This window comes from Melanerpes formicivorus, unplaced genomic scaffold (assembly GCF_026170545.1).
Source record: "Melanerpes formicivorus ecotype bairdi unplaced genomic scaffold, bMelFor1.0.p_v2 SCAF_1, whole genome shotgun sequence".
In the NCBI taxonomy this organism is placed as follows: Eukaryota; Metazoa; Chordata; class Aves; order Piciformes; family Picidae; genus Melanerpes; species Melanerpes formicivorus.
The window spans coordinates 14,591,440-14,610,768 of record NW_027142353.1 but is presented as its reverse complement, the minus strand read 5'-3'; positions in this window follow the sequence as shown (position 1 = coordinate 14,610,768).

Below are 19,329 nucleotides of genomic sequence, written 5' to 3'. Positions count from 1 at the left end.
AGTATTAGAATAAGTTTATAGTAATTTACTTCAGAATTCAAGGTCTCAGCAATCTGCATTACATTTGAAACAGAAGAACAATGTATGTGTGGTAGTTTGGGGCTGTACCTTTAAAATTTTCCACAGATCTTGAACAGAAAGTGGTGGAATGTAAATAAATCACCATTGGGTGTAAAAAGGAAAATAATGATAGCTCTAAATAATCCCATTGAAGAGGCATCTGCCATAAGAATTAGTTTAGTGAACTTTCTGTCTCTCTTTTGGCTTATTTGCTCTGGGTGAGAATAATTTGCTTCTGTTTGACCTTGGCTATGTTCTTTATTTTGGCTGAGTATCGTAACAAAGAAACTCTCTGCTCTTTTCTCTTGTCCAGTTGTGTCTAGGGGGATAAAGAGTGGGGGAGGGAGTGGAAAGCTATTAGCTCCCCTGGTTTTGCAGCTGGGGGGCGGTTCTTGTGTTGCTTATAAATTGTAAATACTGTATATTTTGTACATACCCATTGCATTTCATTGTAGATTGCAGTTTTGCTTGTAAATTCAGCTTCATTTTCTTCCAACTAGGCTGATCTGGCAATTTAACGCTGGGGGGAGTTTTCAACCCACCACAGTACGATTCTGATATCTGTAAAATAGATACTGAATCACATGAAATCATAGAATAATTCAGGAAAATTGTGGTTCTAAGAAAATACTGAATTAAAGAGCTCTTGTCAATGTATAGGAAGAGATATGAGTGCCTTTAATGGGAATAGTATGGGCATGAAAGGGTCTCCGACATCATGTGGATGGAAGGTGCAGTATTTCCCTTACAGCAATAAAAATGAAAGTGCAATTTTTATATTTTTTTAAAATTTATATATATATATGTATATAACCCCCCCACCACACTGGCAGTGCCCAAGATCCCCTGTAACCTCTGTTTGACTTGTCACTTGGAAGACACATTTGTTCATAGATCATGACTGTCAGAATGCCTTTTCTGCAACTGTATCAGTAATTAGCAATGCCTTGTTAGTGCTCAAGGCAAGTACATCTGTCACATTGAAATGAACAGTTAGATTTTTCTCCATTTTAGGTAACACTATAACCTTCCAGCTTTGTAACATCAACAAAGATCCAACTATTGACAATGCTGTGTTGATGGCTTTTTTAAATGTCTGTGCTTTATTAGACTGTTATAAAAATGTTGCCACTCTAAATATTTTAAAGATTCTTTTTTTTCATTTACATATAGAGCAGATCATGAATCTGGGGAGATGTAAACTGTTTTCAGTTTAGGCCTTATCCTAAAGTCTATTGAGCTTCTCTGTGACTTTCTGGGTGCCATTAGTTTCAATTGATTTTGATGTAGCTAGGATCAATCCTTTGTTACTTAATTGTATTATAGCTGTGTGTACCTTTGAAAACAATTACAGAGCCATCTATGAATCTAGACTCACCAACAAAAAAGGACCTTGTAAAATTATAACTGATAAAAAAAATTAGTTTATGCACATTGATTATGACTACCTTACCAAGAAACTGCCATTTATTAAATAGCATTGTGAACAAGATGGATTGCAAGTATGAGGTGGATCTGTGTTAATACATGAAGTATATGACATTATCAATCAAAAATGCAACCATCCAGGCATCTTGCACTTAGGTAGGTGCAGAAAAGAAAGGAATAATGGGCTGTTCCAGAGTAAGCTGTCCCTTCTTGTCGTCTTTAACATTTACCTTTTCTCAGTGTAATGGGATCTGGGCTATTTAGTTCATGCAAAGTTAGAAGTAGCTACAGACCCACACTGGGTTGTAAAATGCATGCTGTTAATTATTACAATGCAGTCTGTTCTCTTGCCAACTGAGGAGTCCTCTCATGTCCTATGCCAAAGTTAATGGGCATATTAGTGCATGAGATGCCAGATTCCAGGTTTACTCCAACCAGGGAATCCTCAATTAGCTAGTTTTAGCCATTTTCAATACTTTTTGCTGCTTAAGTATCACCAGTTGGAACAAGACAATGTTTTGAGATAGAGGACAAAATAAAGAGTTTTTAAACAATTTGTATGTGTAAGAAAGTATTTCCCAGTGGTAGATTAAATCCATTAAAGCATACATTAAATTACATATTTCCCCATGAAGGTTAAACTTGACCGTGTGCTTCAATCCAATATTGTTTTGTTATAATATGCAATAGTCTGTTATTATTATTTCAACTTGCTGCTTCTTTTTTTTGCTTAGCTTTTCCTCTGACAGTTTATCTTAGGATAGCATATATCATAATATTCATTTGTCACATTGATTGGACTTCCATTAATATAATGGAAGCCCTAACATACTCCCCAATTATAAACATTTTACACAATGCATACCAAAACTAAGATGAGAACTGAATTTTCTGAATTTTCACATTTGTGAAGTAATTTAATTTTCATGGTGCATATTAATCTGTAAAACATTGTTTTGCATCTCTCCCTCTTGATTTAGAAAGGCTGAAATGTACTTTTCCCTTGCTTTTAACTTTAAAGTTGTCCACAGTCTTACTTGCTTTTATTTTCTTGGGTTTATATCTTTTGTTTCCAGGACTTGTCTGTATAGAGGAGACAGCTACTGTTCATTTAAATTATGATAAAGCAGACTACAGAAATATCTACATTTCAATTCTATTTTTTAAAGATTCTGTTAAATAAAAATGCAACTCAGAATGAAAGTATTCGTGGCTGCTCCCTCAGATGAAAGGAAAGGAAAAAACCTCCCAAATTGTAAAATAAATCATCGCAAGTAAGTGAAATAGTTAATGTGTTGGCAGTCTCTTGCTTAAGATTCATGCAACTATCCTGCATGTTGAACAGTTATATAGATTTATAAGCTATATACATTTTTCTTTGCATGTTCCATTTGGGTTTTGTTAAGCCAGTGTGTGTATGGGCATTACTTTAGGTGTGGAACATCTAGTATAATGCTTTTAACAATTTCATGCAAGATCTGAGTATAACAAGTATTTTAAATTCATATAATAAATTTCAAAATGTTATTCTGTGACTCCAAAGATTCCCAGGAATTTTGAATGTCTGTTTCATCTGTCTTCTCATAGAGGCATTTTCAAGTGGTATCTTAGATTTCAATCTAACACTGAAATTCATTGAGGGTTCTTGGGGACTTACAGTTCAGGAATGAAGTCAACATAGTTACCTGATGAGTCCTTTTTTTCTTGTTTTGTTTAAATATTTTTTCTTTAAGAAACCAAGTGTTACTTTTCACAGAGTGGTGTGTACCAGCAGCTGTTCTTATGAATTACCTCTTTGACTAAATCTAAAACCAAACCAAACCAACCAACAACAACAAATAAAGAAATGCCACATTTCTGTCTTTTTAATCTGAAAATCTCACTCTGAATAATGTCACCATTTAGTGTTGGCTTTAATTTCAGTTGCAAACTTCTCCTCATTTTGGTTAGATATGCAAACTCTGCAATTTTGGACCCTGTAATACATACCTAAACGCTTTACTACAGGTGCTCCTAAATATCTAATCCTGACTTTACAGCTTCTGGCAGATACCTATGTTTGCTGTCCCTCACTTCACTTGCACTGTGAAATTTCACATTTAAAAAGAAGGGTAATACTACTAAAAGTTTCATTTTTTCCCCAAAAAAATTACATAACCTCAGACACCAAGAAAGCAAAGCAGGTTGTATTTAAAAATGAAGAGACAGAATTTCCAGTAATGTTGCATACTCACTTCATGATTAAATACTTTATTCAGATTTTCATTTTTCATTGGTCGTGTGGATTTTTATTTGCCCATACTAAATGTTAATGCAAAAACAGTATACTGCAACAAAAAGACTGTAACTTATACTGGAAAAGATGTTTGAATGTATTACATTTACTCATTTCAATTCATGATAGCCCCAGAAAATGTTACAGCTCAAAAAGGAGTTCTTACCGGTATCTATCACTACCAGGCACTTTTGAATCTGGAAATTTGACTTTGCATATTCCTTCTTACTAACTCATCTGTAGGTGACAAGCATAGTGATGGAACTATGATGAAAACTTATGACAATGCTTTGAAATTCTTTGCTTCATTGGTTGTTAAGAGGTAGCTTAGGACTATTAAAGGGCACTGTTGCTAATTGATTTATGTTGGCTAGCCTGGTGTTTGTCAAGCTTTGAAAGCTAAATAATTCTCATAGGAGAATGATGGAAAGCACAGTTACACATGTATGATCTCTAAATCTGTGAGAAAATCAGCAAGCAGGAATCATGGACTACTGTGATCCTGACATAGTACACACCTTGAAAACGTTGGTCCAGTTCTTAATTAACTACATAATCCTGCATTGTCTGCTTAGAGTAGCTGAATATACCAAACAGAAAAAAAAGTCATTTTCTGTTGTTGAAAATTTTTCTCTTGGTAACTAAGGCAGTTCTGAATTTAAAATAAATGTTTCTCCCTAAGTAGGTAGTCTTTGGACTGGAGAGGAGCAATGAGAAGGAACTCGTACAATGATGATTTCAGAAGCTAATGCAGAAATTACCTGAACAATTAAAAGGTAAGCATTTCTGTAAATCTCGTCAAGAGGTTTGTTTATACACGATTTTGGTTTTGGAAATACTGCAGGAAAGGAATCCCTTGAGAAAAAACATAATTATATGGATTCTTCTCAAAGGTCTAAGGATCTGAGGAATTTTACAAATTATTTCTACACTTGGATTCAAATTTCAACTCTGGATGAATCAAAAACCAATTATTTTAAATTTTTATAAAACAAAATAGGCAAATAAAATAGATCATCTCATTTACATTTTTAGGTCTACATTTTAACTGAATGCAGATATTTGCCTAGGTATAGAATATTACAGAACTGGAAGTAAATCATATTAATTCAAGACTGTCAAGTACACAATAATGTATTAAAATAGGTGAGTGTCATCTTAAAAGTCGTTCATTCATAGAACAATGTCATGAAAAATGTAATAATGGAAAGCTGGCAGTATAAGACAATTTACAGGAGGCTTCAGGTGTTGCAGAGTAATTATTATGTTCTTTATCCAGAGCTTGTAAAATGATCCCTTGACAAAATGCTTGAGATTTGAACATTTTGTCATTCTAACTGTCATACATATCAAACAAAAGGAAGATTTACAATGACCAAGGATAATAAATGAAATACATTTCCTATCCCAAAATGTTGAGATAATTACAATATTTGTAAATCTCTCTCATAATTTTTTCTGCATGTCGGTAAATAAAAGAACCTGAGTCACTGTATGGATCACAATGCAATGTTGGCTTTTGAGGATGGTGTATTATAGAATGGAATGGAATGGAATGGAATGGAATGGAATGGAATGGAATGGAATGGAATGGAATGGAATGGAATGGAATGGAATGGAATGGAATAGACCAGGTTGAAAGAGACCTTCAAGATCATTGCATCCAACCCATCATGCAACACCACCTAATCAACTAAACCATCCAACCAAGCACCCTGTCAAGTCACCTCCTAAACACCTCCAATGATGGTGACTCCATCACCTCCCCAGGCAGCACACTCCAATGGGCAATCACTCTCTCTGTGAAGAATTTCTTTCTAACATCCAGTCTGAACTGCCCCTGGCACAGCTTGAGACTGTGTCCTCTTGTTCTGGTGCTGGTTGCCTGGGAGAAGAGACCAGCCCCTGCATCTCTACAAGCTCCCTTCAGGTAGTTGTAGAGAGCAAGAAGGTCTCCCCTGAGACTCCTCTTCTCCAGGCTAAACAATCCCAGCTCCCTCAGCCTCTCCTCACAGCGTTTGTGTTCCAAACCCCTCACCAACTTTGCTGCCCTTCTCTGGATATGTTCCAGCAAGTTAACACCTTTCCTAAACTGAGGGGCCCAGAACTGGACACAGTACTCAAGGTGTGGCCTAACCAGTGCTGAGTACAGGGGCAGAATGACTTCCCTGCTCCTGCTGGCCACGTTATTCCTGATACAGGCCAGGATGCCATTGGCCCTCTTGGCCACCTGGGCACACTGCCAGCCTGTCAAGGTCCCTCTGCAGAGCCCCTCTACCCTCTAGCAGACCAACACCTGCCCCCAACTTGGTGTCATCTGCAAATTTACTGATGATGGATTCAATGCCCTCATCCAGATCATCAATGAAGATATTAAAGAGGATGGGGCTCAGCACTGATCCTTAGGGGACACCACTAATGACTGGCTGCCAGCTGGATGCAGTACCATTCACCACCACTCTCTGGGCTTGTCCCTCCAGCCAATTCCTAACCCATTGCAGTGTGCTGCTGCCCAAGCCATGGGCTGACAGCTTGGCCAGGAGTTTGCTATGGGGAACAGTGTCAAAGGCCTTGCTGAAGTCCAGGTATACTACAACCACAGGCCTCCCCACATCCGCCAAGTGGGTCACCTGATCATAGAAGGAGATCAGGTTGGTCAGGCAGGACCTGTCCTTCCTAAATCCATGCTGGCTGGGCCTGATCCCCTGGTCACCCTGTACTTGCTGTGTGATTGCACTCAAGATGACCTGTTCCATAATCTTGCCTGGCACTGAGGTCAGGCTGACAGGCCTATATTTCCCTGGTTCATCCAGCTGGCCCTTCTTGTGGATGGGCATCACGTTGGCCAGCTTCCAGTCATCTGGGACCTCTCCAGTGAGCCAGAACTGCTGAAAAATAATGGAGAGCGGCCTGGCCAGCTCGTCTGCCAACTCTCTCAGCACCCTAGGATGGATCCCGTCTGGTCCCATGGACTTGTGGGGATCCAGGCGGTTGAGGAGATCTCTATCTACCCCCTCCTGGAATAGAGGAAAACTAAGCTGCTCCCTGGCTCCTTCTGCAAGCTCAGGAGGCCAGTTGTCTGGAACACAATCTGTCCTGTTATTAAATTTTGAGGCAAAGAAGGTATTAAGTACCTCTGCCTTTTCTTCATCTTTTGTTACTCTGTTTCCCTCTGAGTCCACCAAGGAGTGGAGGTTGTCTTTGCCCCTCCTCTTGCTATTAATATATTTATATAATTTTTTTATAGGATTTTTTGTTTTCCTTCACAGCAGAGGCCATTCTAAGCTCTAAATGGGCTTTTGCTTCCCTAATTTTTTTCTACAAGACCTAGCAAAATCCTTGAACATTCTACAGGTTGCCTCACCTTTCTTCCAAAGATGATACACCTTCTTTTTTTCCCTTAGTTCCTTTAGAAACTCATTGCCCATCCAGGCTGGCCATCTGCCCCACTGGCTCATCTTCCAGCACATTGGCACAGCCTGTTCCTGCACCTTCAAGAGTTCTTTCATGAAGTAGGTCCAGCTCTCCTGGCCCCCTTTGTTTTTAAGTGCTGTTTCCCAAAGAACCTTCTGAGTTAGTTCCTTGAGTAACCTGAAGTCCGCCCTCTGGAAGTCCAGAGTGGAGGTTTTCTTGCTTCCCCTCTTAGCTTGACTGTGTACTGAAAATTCAATTATCTCATGGTTGGTTGACCCTAGACAGCCTCCAACTACCACATCTCCCACCAGCCCTTCCCTATTGGTGAAGAGGAGGTCAAGCAGAGCCTTACCCCTGGTAGGATCACGCAGCAACTGAGGTAAGAAATTACCCTCATACACTCTAAGAACCTCCTAGATTGCCTCCCCTCTGCTGTGTTGAGTTCCCAGCAGATATCATGCAGGTTGAAGTCGCCCATGAGAACAAGGTCAGGCTATCTTGAGGCAGCCTTAAGCTGCCTATAGAATGATTCATCAACTTCTTCATCCTGGTTGGGTGGTCTATAACAGACTCCAACCAGGATGTCAGCCTTGTTGGTCTTCCCTCTAATTTTCACCTTCAAGCACTCAACTTGATCATCCCTGATCTCTAGTTCTATGGCATCTAGTGACTCCCTGATGTACAGGGCCACCCCTCCACCCTTTCTCCCTCGCTTGTCTCTCCTGAAGAGCCTGTAGCCGTCAAGCATCAAGCGTTATCAAGCATCATAATTGTACATAATGTCACAAAGATGTTCATGTGGAAGATGCAAATGGTCTGAGATTTAAAGGTATTCCATGACTGACTTTGTGAAGGATTCTTTAAAAATTAGAGGTTAATGCCAAGGGAATTAATTTAAATGTGAGGCAATGACAACCAAATCACTTTTTCTAGAGGGAGAAAAGAAGAGGTGGATATGTGTACCAGTGCTAGGTAGAAGTAGCCTAGAAAGTTATTGAAGCATATAAAAATGATGAAATTGAACATCTGGAGAGTCAGACAGTAACCTGCGAGAAGTTGCTGTAGTGAACCACATCAGGAGCACCTGCCAATTAGTAAAAGAGTTCAGAGGACATGAAAAGCAGAATTCCTAAGTCAAAAGAAAATCAATATGAAAAAAGTCACCTCAGATTATGATTTAGTCAAACAATGAGAATATATTTTGTAATAGATTCACAGTCACACTCCCCAAATCCCAGGAAATAACTATCAAAATAAAGCCTGTTGCCTTAACATTTTCAATGCTGTGATCACATAAATGATGATTATGATAGCAGAATGCATCTACAAAAATGATTTATGTGTGTTGAGATGTTATAGCAGCAATGCTCTAACTGAAGTGTTCAGGTCACTATGTTGCTTCTCAGAACAGGCAATCTCTCACTGTTGATGATTTGTTAAGACAAGAACTTGCTGTTAATTGCTTGTTAATTGAAATTCTTTTGAAGTGACTTTATGCACATTTTGATGCAAAACGTTAAAGATAACATAAAAAGGAGGAAGTGTATCGAGCACTTATATGTATTCTTTAACTGAGATGGATAACCCAAGGTCAGTGTAGCTTTCTTACACTTTCAGATAGTCATAGTACTTTGAGACTGTATAATATGTTCAAGATGGTGTTTAAAGAATACACTTTTTTATTTCCTCCCACATGCCTTGTCTAATTTTAAATATCCTTTCCCTATACAATTGTTATAATTTCAGATAAGTTAGTGGATCTTGATTTTATCAGTTTACTGATATTTTCAGTTAAAGTGTCAGCTACAAAAAAAAAAAAAAAAAATCATGTAGCTATCTTCACAACATAGCTTTCAGCTCCTTGTCTTGCATAAAGGGATGATCTTGTTTTAATTGAGTATTCCTCTAAATCATTTATAGAGCATATAGTACTGATGTCTTTTCTTATTCAAGAAGGTAATTGATGGAGCATTCTTCAGGGATATACTTGTGACGTTAAAACCCAGTATCTTCCAAATGTGTTTTGAAAGCAGAAATATGGAGGTGTTCTGAAATGGGACTATCCTGTGCCCTTCTGTTCCACTTCAAACAGTATCATTAACTGTATAATGATCCAGAGGACAAGAGAATCAACATGCTTAGAGCATGTTAAGTACTCATGTTTAACACAATGAGGGGTTAGCATGCTCAACTAAGAAAACAAAAAGTCATTTTAACATAAAATTGTAGAATCATAGAATGCTTTGGGTTGAAATGGACCTTAAAGATGATCTAGTTCTAAACCCTTGCTGTAGACAGGGACACTTTTAAGCTTGGAGCCTGGAACATTGTTCTAGGCTCAGAAAATCAGACATTTATCCTCATGCTCAGCCTAAGATCATACACTTACCTAAGCTACAAAAGTCCACTCTTAGCATTGCCTCAGCTTTATCTCTGACAGTAAAGAAGCCAAACTTAAATGTTCAAGCTGTTAAATATTTCTGCTCTTAGCCAGTCAACTAGAGCATATCCCCTTCAAAAGCTATCTGCATATCAGCCTTAATAGCTATTTAATGACATGCTAGTCTATGAGGAGAGCACAGTGTGCTTTCTGTGTAACGAGAAAAGTTAAACCCAACAGAATAATGTGCTAAATTCAGGTCTTCGGTCAACAGCTGTGTGGCTAAGAGAGGAGTGAATTATGAAATTTGCTAAGCCTGAGCTTCTTGTCTTGCATTCACAGATAAGTTGTTTGCTTACTTCCAGTCCTATATATTGATGTATTTAATCTACTCAGTATATTTAAACACTTTGGCTATGAAAGAGACTGCAGTGATCGTTTTTCCACAAAAGTGCTGTGGGTTGCACAAGAGCTGAAAAAGGAGGCTTTATAATCAGGGTATCTGTTTCAAAGTAGGTAATTGCAGGAATACATTGACCTTCCATACAACAGCAGTATGCAATTCTATAAGTCTCAAGTTGTAGCTCTCGAGGAGAGCTACAGATTTCCAGGTTTCCTTCATTATGTAATGGAACAGGCCTTGCAATAGGTCTTGTATAGATCTACTCTATATAGCAATTCTTACTGTGTATATCTACTTCAAACAATTGAACTCTACTGTATTCTTTTTAAAATATGCACGAGGACCTCATTTTCCTTTAACCTTAAATTAACTTTAATAAATTAAACCTTACTGCACTGTTTTTTATAAGGTCACCTTTGTATCAAGTTTCAGAATCTAATATCACTGTTATATCAAAATTGTTTTGGGCTTTCCTGTTTCAAATAGGCTTTGAAAGTAGATAGATTCTTTTCTATTACTGGAAGGCAGTACATACAGGGCAAATAGAAAGTGCATTGAAAATTGACAGAATTCAATTTGCTTCTGATTATCTAATGCATTTGTGTTATTTTATTAACTCTTCTGTTATACATGAAATTTCAGTAATCCAGTTGTGTCTCAGGTTTGGCCCCCTTAATGGGTTCCTTAACAAGGATGAGCTCATATAACTTATCATCAACTTATGTTCACTTTTCCTGTACAGCTGCTCTCAGTATTATGTGAATTAGATATTGCAATGGCTCATTGCACTTGCTCTCCCTGAGAGCACTTCAATGGATTTCTATTTCCTATTTAATAAATGTGCTGTAGATTTCAGGTGGGAGTCCTAGAAATAAATTCTACTTTTGGAGAGGTCCAGAAGTATGTCAAACAAACCTTAGCACATTGTGATGGGTTATGCCCATCCTGAAACCAGGAGGGGGGAGTGTTTTACATACATATATATTGTTTAAAGAATTTTTTTTCCACTCTACTTCCAAGCCAACTCCAAAATTATTTCTTGGTGGATTTGCCCCCTTCCTTTTTTTTCCCTCTCTATTGGGAAAGAGGAGGGGGGAACAGAGGAGGGATTCTCAGTCTTGTCCCCCATCTGAGCTCTTAAATCCCAGTTAAGGCTCAAACCACCACAATACTTTGGCACTCCAACATGTGGGCTTGGAAATTAATATTCTATTTAGAAAGTAATACTTTCTTTGAAAGAAAGGGATTGGAAGTAGAGATGTCAGTTTTGAAGAATATGATGTTCCAAGCTTTTGCATGGGTGTTTGGCTGGATCTTTTGGACCCATATCTACAAATTAATAACTTACCATGTGGTGTGGTTAATGATAGAGATGCTGCTCAACTGGATAAAACCTTTACTAATGCAGCTGGGCATGTAACTCCTGAATTCTTTTAATTTTACTGGCAGTGGTAACTTCTCTAACAGGAAATTTTCCTGAAGCAAGCTATGAAACCAACGGGGTAGATAAAAATGTCTGTTATAGAAAATTGCCTTACATTACAATATGCTCTATATGCTTAAATATAATCCTTATAGGGGCATTCGCTGTGACCATGTTGGGTGGGGGAAGAGCTAACCCATTAAGAACTCTTTGCAGAGGGATAAGGCAGTCTTTTGTAAGCTCTAATAACTGGGTGGGTGTGTGCTGTGAGCATTGTAAGCATTGTGTAAACACAAAGAGGGAGGGGTTGGGTTGTAGTGAGTGTGCCAGATCTCAGCCTGAGCTCCAGGCACAAGGGTTTCCCCACCACCAGCAGTTCCACACGTAACTCCTGATACTCCTGCCAACGCAGTTTCTCTAGCACCTGTCACCACATGCAGGAAAAGGAGGCAAAAACCATCTCTAAACACAGATGGTGAGGAAGGCACATCAATTGGGCCTAGCACCTCACAGAACCCAGTGGTGGATGAGGAGGACTCAGATCAGGAACCAATAACTGTTACATCTCTACCCAGAAAGGAATTAAAGCAAACTTCACTGGATTATGCACAGAAAGAGGGTGAGCCAATACTATGCTGGGCCCTGAGATGCTGGGATGAGGGGGTGGACACAGTGGACCTAGATAAGAGGGAGACGAAGCTTTTAGGCTCCCTGATTCGTGATGTCAGTCTGGACAAAGAATTAGCCAAACTTAATGGAACACACACTTTCTAGGCCTGGACCCTCAATGCTATAAAGAGCTGGTACCGCTCAAAAGATGACCTGCCCTGGGCCCCAATTAGATGGACAACTATGGAACAGGACATTTGGTATGTGAGACAGATGACTGTGCTGGAAATAATTTATGGAGACGGCCAGTTCCCTTCTGACCCAGATGAGGTTACCATGAGACGGTCCTTCATAAAGAAACTCACCCAGGGTGCCCCTCAAAAACATGCTCACACGTTAGGAGGGATACTCCTGACTGGACAGAATGGAAGTCCTAAAACTGTCCAATGGGATGTCATTCAACAAGTCCAAGTGCCGAGTGCTGCACTTTGGCTATGGCAATCCCATGCAGAGCTACAGGCTGGGGTCGGAGTGGCTGGAGAGCTCCCAAACAGAGAGGGACCTGGGGGTGCTGATCAACAGCCGTCTGAATATGAGCCAGCAGTGTGCCCAGGTGGCCAAGAGGGCCAATGGCATCTTGGCCTGCATTAGGACTAGTGTGGCCAGCAGGAGCAGGGAGGTCATTCTGCCCCTGTACTCTGCTTTGGTTAGGCTGCACCTTGAGTACTGTGTCCACTTCTGGGCCCCTCAGTTTAAGAAGGACATTGAGACATTTGAACGTGTCCAGAGAAGGGCAACAAGGCTGGTGAGAGGCCTTGAACACAAGCCCTATGAGGAGAGGCTGAGGGAGCTGGGATTGTTTAGCCTGGAGAAGAGGAGGCTCAGAGGTGACCTCATTGCCCTTACAACTACCTGAAATGTGGTTGTAGCCGGGAAGGGGTTGGTGTCTTCTCCCAGGCAACCAGCACCAGAACAAGGGGACACAGTCTCAAGCTGCGCCAGGGGAGGTTTAGACTCGAGGTGAGGAGGAAATTCTTCACCGAGTGAGTCATTCATCATTGGAAGGGTTGCCCAGGGAGGTGGTTGAGTCATCGACCCTGGAGGCGTTCAAGGGAAGATTGGACATGGCACTTGGTGCCATGGTCTAGTCATGGGGTCTGTGTTGATAGGTTGGACTCGATGATCCTCGAGGTCCTTTCCAACCTAAGTTATACTGTGATACTGTGTGATACTGTGAACTGTCTGTGAGTTTGCTGATGATTTAAGGGAGTATGAGGACGGTGTAAAACAGAAACCCCTAATCTCAGCCATAGAAACCATGGCTAAAGACAATGTCAAAGAGATTAAGGCCTCCATGTCTGAACTGAAAAAGGGGAGCGATACCTTTTTCCCCTTCTCCCTCAGAATGGGTCCATGTGTCAGCAATCAGGAATAGACGACCTTCCCGTAGGAGATCACCCCAAGCCAGTTGGGGGATGTCAAGAGGGTCTCTGTGGAGGATCCTCTGTGACCATGGAGAGAACATGGACACCTGGCATGGCCAACCCACCTCTGCCCTCTGGAATGGAGTGTGAGAACTGCAAGGTGACCACAATGGGGATAACTTGTCCAGGAGAAGGGCTGCCCCAGTTTCCTAGAGTGGTCCCTCTCACTCAAGAGACCTTTCCCCTAGTAACACAGGACCCTGTGACAAGTGTGGGCATGACTGCCAGCATTAGAACTGTCCTACCTGCAACCAGGTGGAGGCCAGGGACAACAGAGTGTACTGGGATGTCTATGTGAAATGGCCTGGCATTTCAGAAGCCCTGAAGTACGGAGCTCTGGTGGACACAGGGCCCCAGTGCACCCTGATACCATCGAGGTACAAAGGGGCTGAGCCCATAAGCATTCAGGGAGTCACAGGGGGCTCACAAGATTAGATTGTACTGCAGGCTGAGATAAGCCTGACCGGGAACGAATGGGGAAAACACAACATAGTGACTGGTCCAGATATACCTTGGATTCTTGGCATTGACTTTCTGCGGAAGGGATGCTTCAAGGACCCTAGGAGACACAAGTGGGCATTTGGGGTAGCAGCTGCAGAGACTTGTGACCGTTTGAGGCTGTGCCTTTAAGAAAGGGACACTGTGGCTGAATGTTTTGTAAACAAAAGACAGGTCTCAACCCCACAACAAGACTGCAGGCAAAGAACAGCTGTCTACCATGCCCAAACTGTTGGATGACCCCTCTGTAGTGGGCAGCCATAAGGTGCAGGATTTGAAGTTACCTCTGCACCCCATACACCAACTGATTCGATGACTGGAGAGCCAGAAGGTGATCAGCAAGGCTCACTCACCCTTCAACATCCCAATATGGCCAGTGTGGAAGGCAAATGGGGAATGGAGATTGACTGTGGACTACCATGGCCTGAATGAAGTGACTCCTCCCATCAGCACTGCTGTGCCAGACATGTTGGAGCTCCAGTATGAGCTGTAATCGAAGGTGGCCAAGTGGTATGCCACAACTGACATTGCTAATGCCTTTTTCTCTATTCCCATTGCAGAAGAATGCAGGTCCCAGTTTGCTTTCACCTGGAGGGGAGTACAGTACCAATGGAATCAGTTGCTTCAAGGCTGGGTCCAAAGCTCAACCATCTGCCATGAAGTGATCCAGACTGCCTTAGAGAAAGGTGGGAAAGAGGGGGGAACGGGGGAGGGATTCTCAGTCTTGCTCCCCATCTGAGCTCTTAAATCCCAGTTAAGGCTCAAACCACCACACACATTTCTGCCCAGTGTCTTCTTGAAGTGGACACCCCCCTCCCCCCCAACTTTCCTTGCTAGTGAAAAGAACCAGCTCTCTCAGTCTGTCCTTGTAGGAGAGGATTTCCAGCCCCTTGATCATTTTTGTGGCCCTCCTCTGGACCCACTCCTTCAGGCTGACACTTCATGTTTTGGGCACACCAGAACTGGATGAAGTACTTTTATGTACAATTGGAAACTAAAGTACAGGTTTACTAAGCATAGGTTTTGATGGTGATAACTGAAAGTAATCTTGAGGAATTTAAACTCTTTGAATACTTTAAATTTTGCTTTGTAAGTGAAAATTATCTTACTTTGGAGCTGAAAATATTCTAAAATTTTGGCTAATAAGAGCGCTCAAATAGCAGATTCTGTACAGTGAATGTTCACAGCAGCACTTGCAAGCACTCTTGCTATGTACTGACACACATATTCATAGAAACAATTTCTTGAGCATTATTCCTCTAGGAAGGGAGCTAAGCATTTACACAGTGACTTTTACAACAGAACCTGGATTTTGACTGTGGAGTCAAAAACTACCACGAGTAACTAGTAGGTAGGTTACAGCTTTTACTTATTTGTGGATAATTTTCTGATGGGAAAAAAAAAAAAAAAATCTGACCTTTTTGACTCAGTCTGAAGTGTGCAGTCTACTAGCAACATAAATAGGGTAAAATTTATTAGTGTGAAGTACAAGATTATTTATAGAGTCATACAATTTTTCTCTGTAAACTGAGAAGCACTGGAAATGACAGATGAGGGGAAAGTACTTGCTATACTAGGTGGTCAGAGTGTGACTCTGTGTTATGATAAAAGAGAAAATAATGCCAACTCAAGGAAATTTAAAATGAGGCCCCTGTTGGAGAGATGTTATTGTATAAAGCCTTGCTGGAATGACCTTCATAATGACAGGAAATAAAAATTTAAAGGGATAATAAAAGGCTATATGGATATCATGGGCAAAAGAAGCAACTCTACTTATCTGGTGAAATTAAATCTGAAAAGGATCTATTTCTTTAGAGATTATATAGAATAGATTAATGAGTTGGTAGAATGCAGAATTTTCCTAGAAGAATGACAGAGTGTAAACTGTGAATATGTTTGGACTGGAATAAAGCTAATATGAATGTCTTAAAAGTTCTCCTCTAGGAATATTAAGGCGGGGGGGGGGGGGGGGGGGGGGGGGGGCGGTGAGGGGGGGGCGGATATTTGTTTTCAAGACTGAATTGACAACCTCACAAGCACAATGAAAAGCATGATTTTGTCCCTGTGATAAAAATGCAGGTTACAGAAATCCTTTACCACTGTGTTTGCATGCTGATCTGTGTGCCAACGATACCCCAGAAACTTCAGAAAATTGTGCCTTTGATGTAATTTACTATTCTTGGGTTCTGTTTGTTTGTGTAGTGTTTTGGTGGTGGTGTTTTATTGTTTTGTTTTGGGCTTCCCCCCCCCCCCCCCCCCCCCCCCCCCCCCCCCCCCGGAAGGTTCTTGGTTCTTTGCCTTGAAGAGTAGCAGCAGTATTGTCAACAGAAGTATCGTCCATCTGCTTTAAGGCAGCTCACATTGCAGCCCTATAAGACAGCTTTTTTTCTCAGATAAAGATTTTCTTCCCTTGCATTCTGATAATTGCTAATTGGAGTGATGTATTAAGAGGTGAAATGAGAATACAAAATAAAACATAATCGAGCCCTTATTTGCAAAAATGTGATTTGCTTCAGCAGACTTGGGTGTTTGTTAGTACAAAATCATTTGCATTCTCAACAGCATTATTCATCAATTTCAGTATCATTTGTATACCTGATGAGATGACAACTTCGGTTTCTTCATTTTTAAGCTGCAAAGATTTTCTAGTTCCTTACTATTCTTAAAATTCCCTCAGTGACAGAAAGTTATTTCTAAGGCAATACAAATTCATGTACACTGGTTTACAATGATCTACTGTAGTGAACAAGAGCAGCACAAGACCTTTGGCAGGTTTCTTTGTTTAAGGCAGGAGAAGTGGTTTTAAATTGTTTGAACAAGGTCCAGTGCAGAGTATCTTTATGTTAGCTGTTACAAATTACACTAATGACAGAACAGACAGTTTCTCAAATAAAGATTGTTCTTCCAATATGAAGTATTTTATTATAATCTTCAGCTACTTTCTTCCTGTGCACTTGCTGCCACTGATTTTCTGCAGCTAGCCCTTGTTAGAAGAATGTTTGGGCTCAGAGTACAGAGAAAATGAATGGATTTTCATCTGCTATATGGTACTGGACTCAACACTGAATTTGAACTTTATGTCCTTTTCCTGTGGAAATTTATATGCCTTGTTCTCATAATAGCTGAAAGCCACCTGCCTCTCAATCAAAAATCATACTGCTACATCATAAACATACTAACTGTTCTTTGGATACACCAGTTTCTTGGGCTATGTATTGCTTATGCCTGATCAGATCTGCTTCTATTTGTGGTGGTTTGGCCCTGGCCTGGAGGCCAGATACCCACCAAAGCTGCTCTATCACTTGCCCTCTTAAAAGGAGAGGTGGAGAGGGGAAAAAAATATAACAAAAGCCAGTAATAGGATAGAAGCAATTTTAACAACAATAATAAGCAAACAGTGATAGACCACATGGAAGCAAAAAAGGAAAAAAAGCAGAGAGAGAGAGAGACTTCCCATCATCAGGATGATGGTTGGTCTCAGGAAGCAGGGCTCTCTAAGCTTGGTGGTTACTTGGGAGGATAGACGCCATGGATGAATGCCCCACTTACTTCTTTCACTTCATTCTTATATCTGAGCTGATGTCATATAGTATGGAATACCCCTTAGGCCAGTCTGGGTCAGCTGGCTTAGCCATGTCACCTCCAAAGATCTTGCCCACTCCTCAATTTACTCTTGGGGCAGGGAAATGTTGAAAGGACACACCCTGGACACTTATTCAACAGTAGCCAAAACACTGCTGTGTTATCAACTACTGCTGCAAAACACAGCACTAGAAAGATACTGTGAGGAGAGTTGGCTCCAGCTCAGTCCGACCCAACACACTATTAAAAGTAACAAAATTTAAAGAGAAAAGAACATGAGTAGAGGGGAAAATATTTGTTAACAAATGATCAGGCAAGGGATGCTGGACTTACCTAGGCGTTGAAAAATTCTGTGTTTATATATGTGTGCATTTTAATAAGTCCTTTGCATCTTGGAGACATAAGAGAATGCTTAAAGAGTCTAGGGTTTTCATTTCAAGAATTTATTTTTGCTGTTTGTGACCCTTGCAAACCAAATTTATGATGATATCATAGCTGGCAACAACACCATACCTACCTTTGTACTGGTGAGCATACAAATATTTTATGTTCTTCCTTTTTTTCCTCTATCTGGTATGAGCCTCCTGGGATCCGGGAGTCTTTCTGACGTAAATAGGAAGCCAGTGATGAAAAATGCATGAGAACAAGGAAGATATTAATTGCCTAAATTACTACTTGTATGAAATGTACTGGATGCATATCTGCACAATAGAAGTAGACAGCCCACAAATTCCATCTTTTCATTTGGAGCATGATATTAGGATTTGAAATCCATATGTGATAGTGCTCAGAGAAAAAGATACCTGATCCAATCATATTCAATCCCAAAATTTATTCTAGAAAGTCTTAAATCTCTCTTGAATAAGTTTTTTAAGCAAAACCTAAGGCAAGTATGTTATTTGACAAACACAAGGCATCACAGATGTGCCTTCAGTTACATACCCAACAAAGATCCAAGACCTAATGAGGAAACAATGAGTGTTTAAAAATTTTCAGTATAAATGAGACCAGTATTCTCTTGTCCGGTGAACACCATTTGAAAGTCATGCCATGGTTGCAATAAAAATCTTGTGAAAAGATATGAAGGCAAAGGTATTAGGACAGGGTATTAACTGTGTAACAGTAAAGTCTTCTTTTTACTCCGCAGTCACTCTTTATCACTCAGAAGGGATTTGGTCCTTACCAAGTCTGAAACACATAGTTGCTAAGGAAAGCAGAGTATCCATCTCAGGTAGCAGAGCATAGTCTACATCTTGATCCCCACAGATGCTTTTCAAATTCCCTGTGTATTACTTGAATACAAATGACTGTCAGTGAATAGACTGCTGTTTTGAAGTAAAGAACCCTGTGCAGCTTGTAATCCCATGTCCCAGTTAACTTAAATAAATTACAAAAGAATTTAATTTTTTTTAAAATCACTTTACTCTTTAAAACAAGCAAACAAACAAACTAACAGCTAAATAGAAACAAATTGATCCCCCAAATTAAAAACAAGCCAAACCTAACCAACCAAAACAAACAAACAAATCACAACAGAAAACCAAATCCCAAAAAACCCAAAATGCATTATGGAGATGCTCAGGAAACTGAGTTTTCAGATCAGAGTGAAAAGGCTATTGACAGTCAAATGTCAAAGCTCTTTAATATTCTAAAATTTCCATATTTTTGTGTTCCCAGAAACTGAAAGTCAATTATCAAAATATCATTTGCACCTGGATAAATCTAACTGTAAGCAGAACAGAAAGAGACCTATAAGTCTCAGTCAAAAAAGAG